Here is a 13,870-nt window from a genome sequence, read left to right on the forward strand (position 1 = left end):
AAACAAGATGCTAAAAATCACTAGTTTATATCATCTTCAAATTCTTAATGGTTTATAAGTTATAGGTGTCGGAAAGTGAAGGTTTTTTTCAAAATATTCATCTAAGTGCCAAAGTTGGTCAAAAAGTGGGAACCAGTATTGTGAATTCACCCAAGATTACTTAAAGATCAGGGGTGCTCCTGCATCAGACACCCCAGGTAGAAAGAGATGTTCCATGAGAGGCAACTCATGAACATGGAAAAGGACTCGGGATATAGACTCCATGCTCATTTTTGATATAAATATCTTCTTTATCTGCAAATCTCTTTCTTAGCTCCTCCAGAACCTCAACCGGATTCTCTAACTCCTGACCCTCTTTATTTATTTTTTCCCGCTTCAGACCTGCACATTGTCTTTGACTAATGTCCCATTTCTTCTGTAACTCTAGTTTATTACCACCACAAGACTTCATCGGGTCTGCCACCATAGCCTTGCTACCATCTGGTTTCTTCTTACCATCAGACTTATCTATCAGACCCTTATGCAATTCTATGCCACCCTCTGGTATAACCTTAGCAACTGTTTTCTCCTTACTGCAACGTTTTTTAAGACATAGATTCCCCACTTCCTTCTCTTTCCCCTTCGATGAAGCCAATGTGAACTTCTGCCCATCCTTCTCAATAGTGACCAGGTTTCTTCTACAGTCGTAGATAGCTCCTCTATCAAACTGCCAAGGTCTTCCCAACAAGACATGACAAGCAGTCATAGATACAACATCACACAAGAACTCATGCCTAAAATGTCCAATTTTAAAACTCACCAAACACTACTCCTTTACTTCTAACTTTTGATCATCTTGTAACCAATTTACCTTGTAAGGACAAGGGTGCTTAAGCCTCTTCAATCCAAGCTTCACTACCATCTCCTCAGACACCAAATTATCAGTAGTCCCACTATCCACAATAGCCTTGCAACAGTTTCCACTTGATTTGCACACAGTCCGAAAAAGACTCCTTCTCTGAGTAGGTCTGGTAACTTCATTGCTCTGCCCATCATCTCTTCTCAACATAAGGGATTCTCCTTGCTTTGATGCACATTCAGTTCCGGTAACTTTAGCTTCCTGATCCTCATTTGCCACACAAATTCTTGCCATTCCCTACTTACATTCATAAAATCTATGTCTGGTTTCTCCATACTTGAAACATCTTCCCGGAAATTCTTTGCTGCTATTTCCACTCCCTTTCCTCTGTGTTTTTTGATCCGGTTCTTTATTCCACTTAGGTTTTGATTCTTCTTTAGCATTCTGCTTCTCTATACTCATCTACCCCTTGAATCTCTCCTTCTCTGTAGGGTTATTCTGCTATCTTCTTCTCACCTTCTCCTTAGTCTTCAAAGTATACTAGTAAGCTTCCTCAACTGTGGAAATATTCAACATACTCATTTCATCTTGAATGTTAAATGCAAGTCCATTTATTTACCTTGCCACGTTTTCTCTATCCATCTCTCTTTGTCCAGATCAGATCATTACTTTGTAGAACTCCTCAGTATACTCTTTCACAATCATGTTTCTCTTCTTCAAGTTCTGCAAATTCTTGAACAACTCCAAATCATAGTCTCCCAGAATGAACTTAGCCTTCAATCTCACTACCATTTGTCTCCATTGGGTGATATTCATTTCACCATTCTCCACTCTATCTCTCTATAACTCTTTCCACCATAAGGCAACATGCCCTTTCAATTTAGTTTGTGCCAACCTGACCCTCTACAGATCCTTAACATACTCAAATTCAAAGTAGTCATGCAACTCTCTGATCCAATCAATCAAGTCCTCCGGATTCAGCATCCTGAAAATTTTTGAAACCTCAACTTTATGTATTTTACTTTCTTGTTCCACTGCTCTTAGAAATATTTCTTCTCTTCTATCTTCCGGTCCTTCAGCCTCTTCCACCCCAAGCTCTTCTCCAACTTTTTCCTATTCATCCTTAGACTCCGGATTCCTCCGTAAGCTAGCCAATGCTTTCCAGATCTCGTTCGTCATCTCATTCTTGAAATCCTCCATCAGCTGCTCTACCCTCTAGGGGTTCATTGTTCTAGGTGACATCTCCTCCCTTTCTCCAGTGAACTGCCTCAATTCGACGATCTGACTGCCGATTTCAATTGCCTCACACTCAACAATCTATTGAACACACTCGTAGCCTACCTCCACTTGACGATCTATTCACCCAAAGGAATGCCTCAAGGTTCACAACTAGCTCTGATACCACTTGGTGTAGCCATAATTCGGTGAGTCCTCAAAGAGAACAAACCAGATCATGCAACAAGAGTAACATAATGGAAGCAAGGACAACACATTGAAAAATAATAGAATCAGATTTCTGCATCACCATAAATTCATCATAGATCATATGGCAATCAACCGATTACATGCAGGCTAACAAGCCAGATTAAAACCGGCAACCAACCGGTTATAGGCAAGCCAGGATACAATCCATCTGGATCTTTGAGGGACCTCCGAATTATCAATCATATAACTAGGAACTCATAAACGTCTCCTGCCTACAAAAGATCTCATATTGTTATACTCTCCAAAACATATTTGGGTTGGCCACAAAAGATTACATTTACCAAGACAGGAAAATGAAATGTGTAAATAGGTCGGTCCTAAGAATGAAAGGAAATCCCTCTGAAAAATAACAACCAAGGAGCACAAATCAATAGGAAGGTCAGCCAAGGACTCAGGATCATCGAGCAAGACCCCAAATAGATCCACACACCAAGAGATCACTTTGCACGAGAAGAAATCAACAAATAGTCATTAAGCCCAAAAAGTGCTACGGGAACCTAAAAATGTCAAACCAGAAGCAACATCTCATCAGTAAAGAACCCAAAAGGTTTGAAAATCTATAAGTAAGTAGAAGAGCATGCGTGGAAACCGAAAATCTGATCCGCAATGAAAAGCAACCAACTACTGGAAGAAAACAAACACAAAAACACCGAACTTGTAAAGGCAAGCAAATTCAAACAAACCCTAGCTATGGTCATACTAAGTCTATCAATGGTAAGAGAAAAATGGTTTTTATGTCTTCTTAGAACAACCTTACAATTTCCCTCCCCTTTCCTATTGACCTATCTGACAGTTGATTAATATTAAAAATATAATATATCCCCTAACATTTTTTTGCTCTTGTATGATGTACAAGGAATTGTAGGAGACAAAAAAATATTATATGAAATATAAATATAACCTACGAATGGAATCACATAAATCATGCTAAGTGATAGATGTAATTGAATGCATCATTTTTTTAATGCCCTAAAAGAATTATGGGCACAACACAATATACAATACCATCCACAAGTAACTTAAATAACTTAGAATTTTTTTATAAGTTTCATAACAAAGACTTATGCTAACAATAATTTATTGCACCAGTTAACTAGTAACCTAGTTTAAAAGACCAATTTAAAAATAATCACTTATTGTCTCTTTCAGTTAACAAGAATAATATATCCTTTCCTACCTTAGTTCTCCTTGCATCACCTCGTAAGATTTTTTTCATGCCCATCTCTAATAAATTGTACCTACAAGATGTATGTGCAACTAGATGCACATCATAAGATCATATCAATAGTTAAATATGAAATTATCAAGTCACGTCCTAACCCTACTATAGATAGAGTAGTTTGTTCAATACCTCATAACTAGATTTATAAAGGTAAGCATAAAATTCACAACATCAAGACAACATAATTAAATTCAAAGTTTTTTTAAAAAAAGATAACATTTAAGAACTTGACATATGTTTTGGGGTTCATCCATGATGGCATTGACTATGTAAGAATATTAGAGGCTTCATAGTTCAACTATTTGACCTTCATAGTTCAACTTTTGAAAAATATTTTTGATCTAGAAGGAAAAGAAAATAATGGGTATTTCTTGAATCATCTAATTATGACATAGAATGATTGACAAAAGCCAACACTTTAATTAAAATAGCATTTATAACTATGCCAAGAAAATCACAAAGAATCAAGCACCATGAATATGAATTTTGAGCTAAGGATATGTGCAAAAGGCCAAATAGTTAACATAACCACAGGGATTAACACATAAAGGAATCATAAAAGGTCATACTGCAATATCTCAAATTGGTAGTCTTGCCTTGAAAAAGATAAATGAGCAAAAAGAAAGGATGGTAAGTGTTGGTATTTTGGTATGGTTTTGTCATTGATGTCAACACCTACTAAATACACCTACTTTGGAGATCCAGCAACATTCACCGACAAATAGTAAACCGTGCAACAGTTACCAGTATATGATTAACCAGTAGGATATAATGTTCACCGGTACTTGCAATGACATGGAAGACACTTAGTAATGTTGAAGACATCATGTGGACACTTTATTTTGAAGTAATAATCATTGGTATATTCTTATTTGCATATTTGCTTTTACGGGCAAATAGGTCCAGGTTATCTAGGGTTACACCAGCAGGTTTATCTTTTCCAGATCAACATGGCATGCTATGGAGATGATTTATTATTGTTGTAAATGCAGTAAGCCGACATGTTCAATCGGTTATTGCATCGGATATTGTATTGTTTGTAAAATGTTTTTATTGTAATATCTTGGAGAGCTGACCTACTAAAATTGGTCTTAGGGTATGATATAAATGTAAGATCTTATTTGTAAGATCAAGTGTGGAATGCAAAAAAGATTTAAGTAAAGGTATATGCGAGATAAAGCAGAGGCATACACGAAGACATCATTTGAAGGTGAAGTTAGGTTTTTGTAGAAGCATATCAGCATTACACCAATACTGAATCCAGCATATGAAGATGCTATTTTGTGCAGTACATTCTTATTGGATTTAACCATCCAACTATAGTCAGTGTGACTCCCATTTGTGATTGAGCAGTGAGCGCTAGGTTGTTGGCCTTTTTGCATGTGCAGACCCCTTTTGTACACTTACTATCTGCAGTAGTATCATTTGATTGTGGGTAAGGTTTCCCACTGTGGTTTTTCCCCTTATAGGGTTTCCACGTACAAATATTGGTGTCATGTGTTGTGGATGACTTTGTGCTTATGTTTCATGCATTAATTCTTACCGGTATAGCAATTTACTATTAAGACTGTCTATCGACATACTTAACTATTTTACCAGTATTAAGCATTTAGTTGGTTAATAAGTTTTTCGTTTGAATTTATTAGACAACTGATTCACCCCCCCCCTCTCAGTTGTCTCTAGGACCTACAGTAAGGATACAAGACATGAGCCCTAGTTGAAATATTTCTTGTTGATTATTGATGTTTAAGTCATCTAGACATTGTGTAGAGTTAAAAGATGAGTTGAAATCTTCATTTTTAAATTTGCAATTATAATGACAATGAACATATTGTGGATGTGATGATGTGCCATCTTAATGAAAACGAGCTTCTGTTTATCTTAATGACAATATAAACATCTATTTATCTTACTGATAATGAACATAATGTGGATGTGATGATGTGCCATCTTAATGAAAATGAGCTTCTATTTATCTTAATGACAATATAAACATCTATTTATCTTACTGATAATGAACATAATGTGGATGTGATGATGTGCCATCTTCTTCGCATGCCATCTCCATAATCCAAGATTATGTGACATCTTCTTCTTCAGTCCAATATGCACAATCAAAGATAATGCATCGTCTTCTTCACATGCCATTTCCCTTTGAAAAGATTTTCTTAGTGGTGCAGCCATAATCCAGTGAGTCCTCAAAGAGAACAAACCAGATCATGCAGCAAGAGTAACACAATGGAAGCAACAACAACACATTGAAAAATAACAGAATTAGATTTCTGTATCACCTTATATTTATCATAGATCATCTGGCAATCAATCGGTTACATGCATGCTAAAAAGGCAAAATACAACCAAAAACCAACCGGTTACAGATAAGCCAGAATACAATCCATTTGGATCTCTTAGGGACCTCCGATTTATCAATCCCATAACTAGGAACTCATAAACCTCTCCTGCTTACAAAAGATCTCATATAAAATACTTATACCCTCCAGAACATATCCGGGTCGGCCATAAAAGATTAAATTTACCAAGATAGGAAAATTAAATGTGTAAATAGGTCGGTCCCAAGAATGAATGGAAATCCCTACAGAAAAGAACAACCAAGGAGTGTGGATCAATAGGAAGGTTGGCCAAGGACTTAGGATCATTGAGCAAGACCCCAAATAGATCCACATGCCAAGAGATCGCTCCGCATGAGAAAAAATCAACAAATAGTCGTTTAGCCAAAAAATTGCTGCGGGAACCTAGAAAAGTCAAGCCCGAAGCAACATCTCATCGATAAAGAACCCAAAAGGACTAAAAATGTAGAATTAAGCAGAAGAACACGCGTGAAAACACAAAATTTGATCCGCAATGAAAAGCAACCAGCTACCAGAAGAACACATAAACTAAAACACTGAACTTGAATAGAACAAAACTGAAAGGAAATATTTTTGGTTGATGCAAGAGGGTGAACTCACAAAGCTGGTTCCCACTTTTTGGTACGTCCTGATTTTTGCTAAAATCGTACATTTTTTAGAAAATATAATGATTTAAGCTTTAAGAGGTCCCATTTTAAGTAATTAATTGAAGAGAGTTAAATTAAAGGCTCTTAGATCAAAATTTATTGGATAGAACCTCTCTAATTCTAAATCATACTTGCAATGGAGTCTCCTTTGCATCTATCAAATGCTAATAAAAAACCAATTTTACATTAACTTTTGGAGGGTCAAACTAATTCATTTAAAAGTTTTTTTTAAGGTATTTAGTCCTTATTATAAGCTTTCCAAATAGTATAACTTTTAATATATTTAATTTCATTAATATATTTTTATTTTATTTCTTATGAATGTAGGTTTTTCATCGAACATGAACTTCTTTGTTCAATGCATTGGGAAAAATAGTAAACTAATTCAAAAAAATTCTGAAAAATATCTATGCACTAGGTATTGGTATTTTCTTTCTAACAAAAAAAAGAAAATTGAATTTTGATATATACAGGGCAAGTTATGTCTTCAAACATACACCTATATCTAAATTATAATTAGTCAAACTTCAAAACTTAATTAAGTAAAAATATTCAACATATCACTATCAAACCAACTGCATGCCCTGGGTATTGATGTTACAAACCAAAATTCAAAAGAATTAAGTTTTTATCATTTATAGAAAAAACAATATGCATTTTGGGATACACATCACTCTTAAAAAATTATGTTTGCTGTAAAAAACTATTTTTTGAGGGAGATGGAAAAATCAATAAAATTTTATTCAAACAAATTTGAAAAAAATATATTTAGAATCTACAAACAAGATGCTAAAAATCACTAGTTTATATCATCTTCAAATTCTTAATGGTTTAAAAGATATAGGTGTCGGAAAGTGAAGGTTTTTTTCAAAATATTCATCTAAGTGCCAAAGTTGGTCAAAAAGTGGGAACCAATATTGTGAATTCACCCAAGATTACTTAAAGTTAGGGATGCTCTTGCATCAGACACCCTAGGTAGAAAGAGATGTTCCATGAGAGGCAACTCATGAACATGGAAAAGGACTCGGGATATAGACTCCATGCTCATTTCTGATATAAATATCTTCTTTATCTGCAAATCTCTTTCTTAGCTCCTCCAGAACCTCAACCGGATTCTCTAACTCCTGACCCTCTTTATTTATTTTTTCCCGCTTCAGACTTGCACATTGTCTTTGACTAATGTCCCCTTTCTTCTGTAACTCTAGTTTATTACCACCACAAGACTTCATCGGGTCTACCACCATAGCCTTGCTACCATCTGGTTTCTTCTTACCATCAGACTTATCCATCAGACCCTTCGGCAATTCTATGCCACCCTCTGGTATAACCTTAGCAACTGTTTTATCCTTACTGCAACATTTTTTAAGACATAGATTCCCCACTTCCTTCTCTTTCCCCTTCGATGAAGCCAATGTGAACTTCTGCCCATCCTTCTCAATAGTGACCAGGTTTCTTCTACAGTCGTAGATAGCTCCTCTATCAAACTGCCAAGGTCTTCCCAACAAGACATGACAAGCAGTCATAGATACAACATCACACAAGAACTCATGCCTAAAATGTCCAATTTTAAAACTCACCAAACACTACTCCTTTACTTCTAACTTTTGATCATCTTGTAACCAATTTACCTTGTAAGGACAAGGGTGCTTAAGCCTCTTCAATCCAAGCTTCACTACCATCTCCTCAGACACCAAATTATCAGTAGTCCCACTATCCACAATAGCCTTGCAACAGTTTCCACTTGATTTGCACACAGTCCGAAAAAGACTCCTTCTCTGAGTAGGTCTGGTAACTTCATTGCTCTGCCCATCATCTCTTCTGAAGATAAGGGATTCTCCTTGCTTTGATGCACATTCAGTTCCGATAACTTTAGCTTCCTGATCCTCATTTGCCACACAAATTCTTGCCATTCCCTACTTACATTCATAAAATCTATGTCTGGTTTCTCCATACTTGAAACATCTTCCTGGAAATTCTTTGCTGCTATTTCCACTCCCTTTCCTCTGTGTTTTCCGATCCAGTTCTTTATTCCACTTAGGTTTTGATTCTTCTTCAGCATTTTGCTTCTCTATACTGATCTACCCCTTGAATCTCTCCTTCTCTGTAGGGTTATTCTACTATCTTCTTCTCACCTTCTCCTTAGTCTTCAAAGTATACTAGTAAGCTTCCTCAACTGTGGAAATATTCAACATACTCATTTCATCCTGAATGTTAAATGCAAGTCCATTTATGTACCTTGCCATGTTTTCTCTATCCAACTCTCTATGTCCAGATCAGATCATTACTTTGTAGAACTCCTCAGTATACTCTTTCACAATCATGTTTCTCTGCTTCAAGTTCTGCAAATTCTTGAACAACTCCAAATCATAGTCTCCCAGAATGAATTTAGCCTTCAATCTCACTACCATTTGTCTCCATTGGGTGATATTCATTTCACCATTCTCCACTCTATCTCTCTATAACTCTTTCCACCATAAGGCAACATGCCCTTTCAATTTAGTTTGTGCCAACCTAACCCTCTACAGATCCTTAACAACCTCAAATTCAAAGTAGTCATGCAACTCTCCGATCTAATCAATCAAGTCCTCCAGATTCAGCATCCCGAAATTTTTTGAAACCTCAACTTTATGTATTTTACTTGCTTGTTCCACTGCTCTTAGAAATATTTCTTCTCTTCTATCTTCTGGTCCTTCAGCCTCTTCCGCCTCAAGCTCTTCTCCAACTTCTTCCTATTCATCCTTAGACTCTGGATTCCTCCGTAAGCTAGCCAATGCTTTCCAGATCTCGTTCCTCATCTCATTCTTGAAATCCTCCATCACCTACTCTACCCTCTGGGGGTTCATTGTTCTAGGTGACATCTACTCCCTTTCTCCAGTGAACTACCTCAACTCGACGATCTGACTACCGATTTCAATTGCCTCACACTCGGAAATCTATTGAACACACTCGTAGCCTACCTCCACTCGATGATCTATTCACCCAAAGGAATGCCTCAAGGTTCACAACTAGCTCTGATACCACTTGGTGCAGCCATAATCTGGTGAGTCCTCAAAGAGAACAAACCAGATCATGCAACAAGAGTAACACAATGGAAGAAAGGACAACACATTGAAAAATAATAGAATCAGATTTCTGCATCACCATAAATTCATCATAGATCATCCGGCAATCTATCAGTTACATGCAGGCTAACAAGCCAGATTACAACCGGCAACCAACCGGTTATAGGCAAGCCAGGATACAATCCATCTGGATCTCTAAGGGACCTCCGAATTATCAATCATGTAACTAGGAACTCATAAACGTCTCCTGCCTACAAAAGATCTCATATTGTTATACTCTCCAAAACATATTTGGGTTGGCCACAAAAGATTACATTTACCAAGATAGGAAAATGAAATGTGTAAATAGGTCGGTCCTAAGAATGAAAGGAAATCCCTTTGAAAAAGAACAACCAAGGAGCACAGATCAATAGGAAGGTCAGCCAAGGACTCAGGATCATCGAGCAAGACCCCAAATAGATCCACACACCGAGAGATCACTCTGCACGAGAAGAAATCAACAAATAGTCGTTAAGCCCAAAAACTGCTCCAGGAACCTAAAAAAGTTAAACCAAAAGCAACATCTCATTGGTAAAGAACCCAAAAGGACTGAAAATCTATAATTAAGTAGAAGAACACGTGTGGAAACTGAAAATCTGATCCGCAATGAAAAGCAACCAACTACCGGAAGAAAACAAAAACAAAAACACTGAACTTGTAAAGGCAAGCAATTTCAAACAAACCCTAGCTATGGTCATACTAAGTCTATCAATGGTAAGAGAAAAATGGTTTGTATGTCTTCTTAGAACAACCGTACAATTTCCCTCCCCCCTCCTATTGACCTATCTGACAGTGAGCCTACTAAAGACAAGATCACCAACTCCTTATGTGAGTGCAAGTGACCTAGGCTAGCCAAATTATCCGTGACAACCAAAATTGTTGAGGCCATTGAGAATTCTCCCCCAAAAGAGAAGAGTAATGATGAATTTGAGGATTCTACCTTCAATGAAACTGGTTTTGCAAGCAATGAGGAAACTCAAGATGACCCCTTGAATCTGGTTCTAGAGGACTCTCTATCCCATTGACCCTCAATGGAAAAATAACTAAACAAAGCTTTGGAAGGGATACATAATATTAAGGATTATGGGGATGATGATGTTTGGATGTTGAAGGAGACTTAAGGAATGCTATGATTTGTAGATGATTGTTGCGATGGTTCAAGACCTCGGTGCAAAAGTGGAGAACCTAGAGACACCTCAAAATTTCTTGGGATGTGAAAGAAATAGGGATTGGATTAGGAAGTTGGACAACGAATATCTAGGACCTGATAAAAATCAATTATTGCTTGATGCAAAAATGTGTTATGCTAGTTGTGGAAATTGTGAAAAAGATCAAGAGAAAGAAGAAGAGGAAAGGCCCTACTATGATAGAGAGAGAAAGGACAAAGGGAAATAAGAACAATGACCTTCTTCTATGGGAGGAGGTATTAACAGACATGATCAATAATTTGAGCTATTTAGTTTAGTTCCCCTTATAGTTTCTTTTGTTGTTGTTTAGTCCAAAGTGCTCTGCTAATTCAATGATCAAATTATTGGAAGCCAAACACTTTAATTAAAAGAGCATATCTACCTAGATGCCAAGAAAATCATGAAGACCAAGTGACCATTAATATGAATTTGGAGTTTGGGATATGTGCAAAAGGCCAAATATTTAACACTTTCACAAGGATTAAAACATAAAGGAATGAGAGAAGGTTATATTGTGATATCTCAAATTTGTAATCTAGATAGAGTGCCTTGAAAAAGATATATGAGCAAAAAACAAGGATGGTAAAGGCGCAAGACATGAGCCCTAGTTGAAGTATCTCTTGTTGATTATTGATTATTAAGGCTTCCAAATGTTGTAAAGAGTTAGAATGTTAGATTATATCTTTAGTATTTATCTTAACGAGAGTGAAAATAATGTTGATGTAAAGATTTTGCAAATAAAATGTGTATTCGTAAAAAAAATGTGAACGAGTATAATATAGTTAGGACAATTTCACAAATGAAGCATGTGTAATCTAAAATATTTCTTTATTTTAGTGATAAGAAACATAATGGGGAAAGAATGATTTCATAAATGATACACATGCAATCTTTAATAAAATTGTAAAGCGGAAAATCGCGATCGAACCCTAGTTGCTCTCCCCTCTTCCAACTCCAAGGAGAGAGAAGGGAGATTCACTAGGGTTGATGGTTTGCACTTAGGGGAGAGACTTTACATTCAAAAGAGGGGTTGAAACCCACAAGATCCAATCCCACATAATGCAAGATTGGATGCTAAATGCGTTTCAAGGGTTATGACAGCAAGGCTACCCTCTTTTGTAAAGAATGTGCATAGAAGAATTAAGCTAGGAATGCATAGAAAGTGACAAAGATTCGCTTTATAAACTGAGATAGGAATACAGTATGAAGCTGCAGACCTGGAATTAGCAGTAAAATGTCGATACGGCGCTGTCCTGCAAATTTGAGCAAAAGTTGTCGGGACGATGGCGCCCGGCGCCACGATCCTCCGAAAAATCCGCAAAACGAAGGGGGATCTGTTCGTCTCTGTACAAGGATTCCAGATCTTCAATTTCAGCCGTGTACCTGCAACCTACACACAGAAAAGTGAAGACGATTGGGGGGTTAGGGATTAGGGGTTTGCCATTAGGTCAAACCCCGGTTTTGGAATTAACCAAGAAATGAGCAAGTGCTGTGAATGTAAATGACTGTAAAACAAGTACTAATACCTTGTTCTAAGGATGTTTGTATACTTATGTGCGAAGGTTTAGATGTTGTTGTTTGTTGTATGTTGTAGTAGTATGTAGTAAGTGATCTCCTCTTCAATGGTTGAATCCTTGTCTTGAATGCAACACTTAGCCTTGAATGGAGACTTGAAATGATCAATTGCTTGAAGGAATGCTTGAATGCTTGAGTATAATTTCCATGCCTTTTCCATCATATCGAATGAAAGGGGAAAATGTAGTTTATATACTTGCCAATTAGGGTTAATAGACTGATTTTCCCGACCTTAGGCCGACCAGGAAAGATAATTTTCCAATTTGCAAACATAAAGACCCGAAGTCCAAAAGAGACCGGGCCCAAAATAGGACCCAGGGACCAGGACGCTGGGCGCCATGGTCCTGAAGGACCATGGCGCTGGGCGCTCTGGTCCCACCTCCCGGGACAACAGGGTGCAAAGGAGGTTTAGGCCAGGGTGCAAGAAAATGCAGTTTTCAGTGTCATAATCAGGTTTCGGGGTCTCCATTCAGGTTGCGTGTTGCGTCACCATCGTGAAGACCCAAATGCGGTCGAAATTGCAAGTGTCACAATTTTAGGACGCTACATTTAGCCCCCACTTTAGCGGGAGTATGTATGCTCATACTTCCGGTAAAGTACAAGGAAACAACATTGAAAGACTTTCACCACGTTAAGGAGGCAAGATACACCAAGCCCCCAGTGGACTAAGGATCTTACGACTTCGATTGACAAAGTAAAAGGGAAGATCGTGAGGGAGAACCATGATTGTCAGTAGTAAGGTTCCCTCACTATGAGTCATGCAAGAAAGATATCAAAAATTTTCAAGGCAAAGCTAAATTTGTCAAGAAATTTTCAAGTATCTTGAAAAGATATGAACGGGATGTATGCCCCCCTACATTAAAGCGATCGCACACGCCTCACCGGGGGTGATTGTTTTAATGTAGTGATACACATAAGAAATGAGAAAGGAAAGGAGCACGTTATCGCAAGGATTTAGCCCCCAAGTGTGAGATAAACCCAAGGATAATAGACACAAAACACAAAGCACAAGGTGACTTTGCTTTCCTCGGGGTCAGTATGCTGTATGATAATTCATGTATATATATCATATGTATGTATGCATAATTGTTCTTCATTCCCCAATCAAGGAAGGTCACCTAGAAGAAGGGAACACATGTGTCTTTTGAGTCAAGATGAGAGAGATCGAGAGATCTCAATGCTTTGCATCATCCTCAAGTAGACAACACCAAGGACAACAAATAGAAGAATGAGAATAACGTATAGAAGAAGTAACACAAGAGAGGAGGAGAGAATCTGCTATGCTAATGTAACTAGTCTAGCACGTCATCTACCCCCCGATCTTGCTGATCAATGTTTCGGGAAGGTAGGGAACACGCTAGAGGAGGAACATCCAACACAGCAGATGGAGCTATCACAAGATCCAAACAAGGGCTATGTTCATATCCCAAGCCGCGGTGTTTTTGT

Source organism: Cryptomeria japonica, chromosome 1, assembly GCF_030272615.1.
Source record: "Cryptomeria japonica chromosome 1, Sugi_1.0, whole genome shotgun sequence".
NCBI classification, from domain to species: Eukaryota; Viridiplantae; Streptophyta; class Pinopsida; order Cupressales; family Cupressaceae; genus Cryptomeria; species Cryptomeria japonica.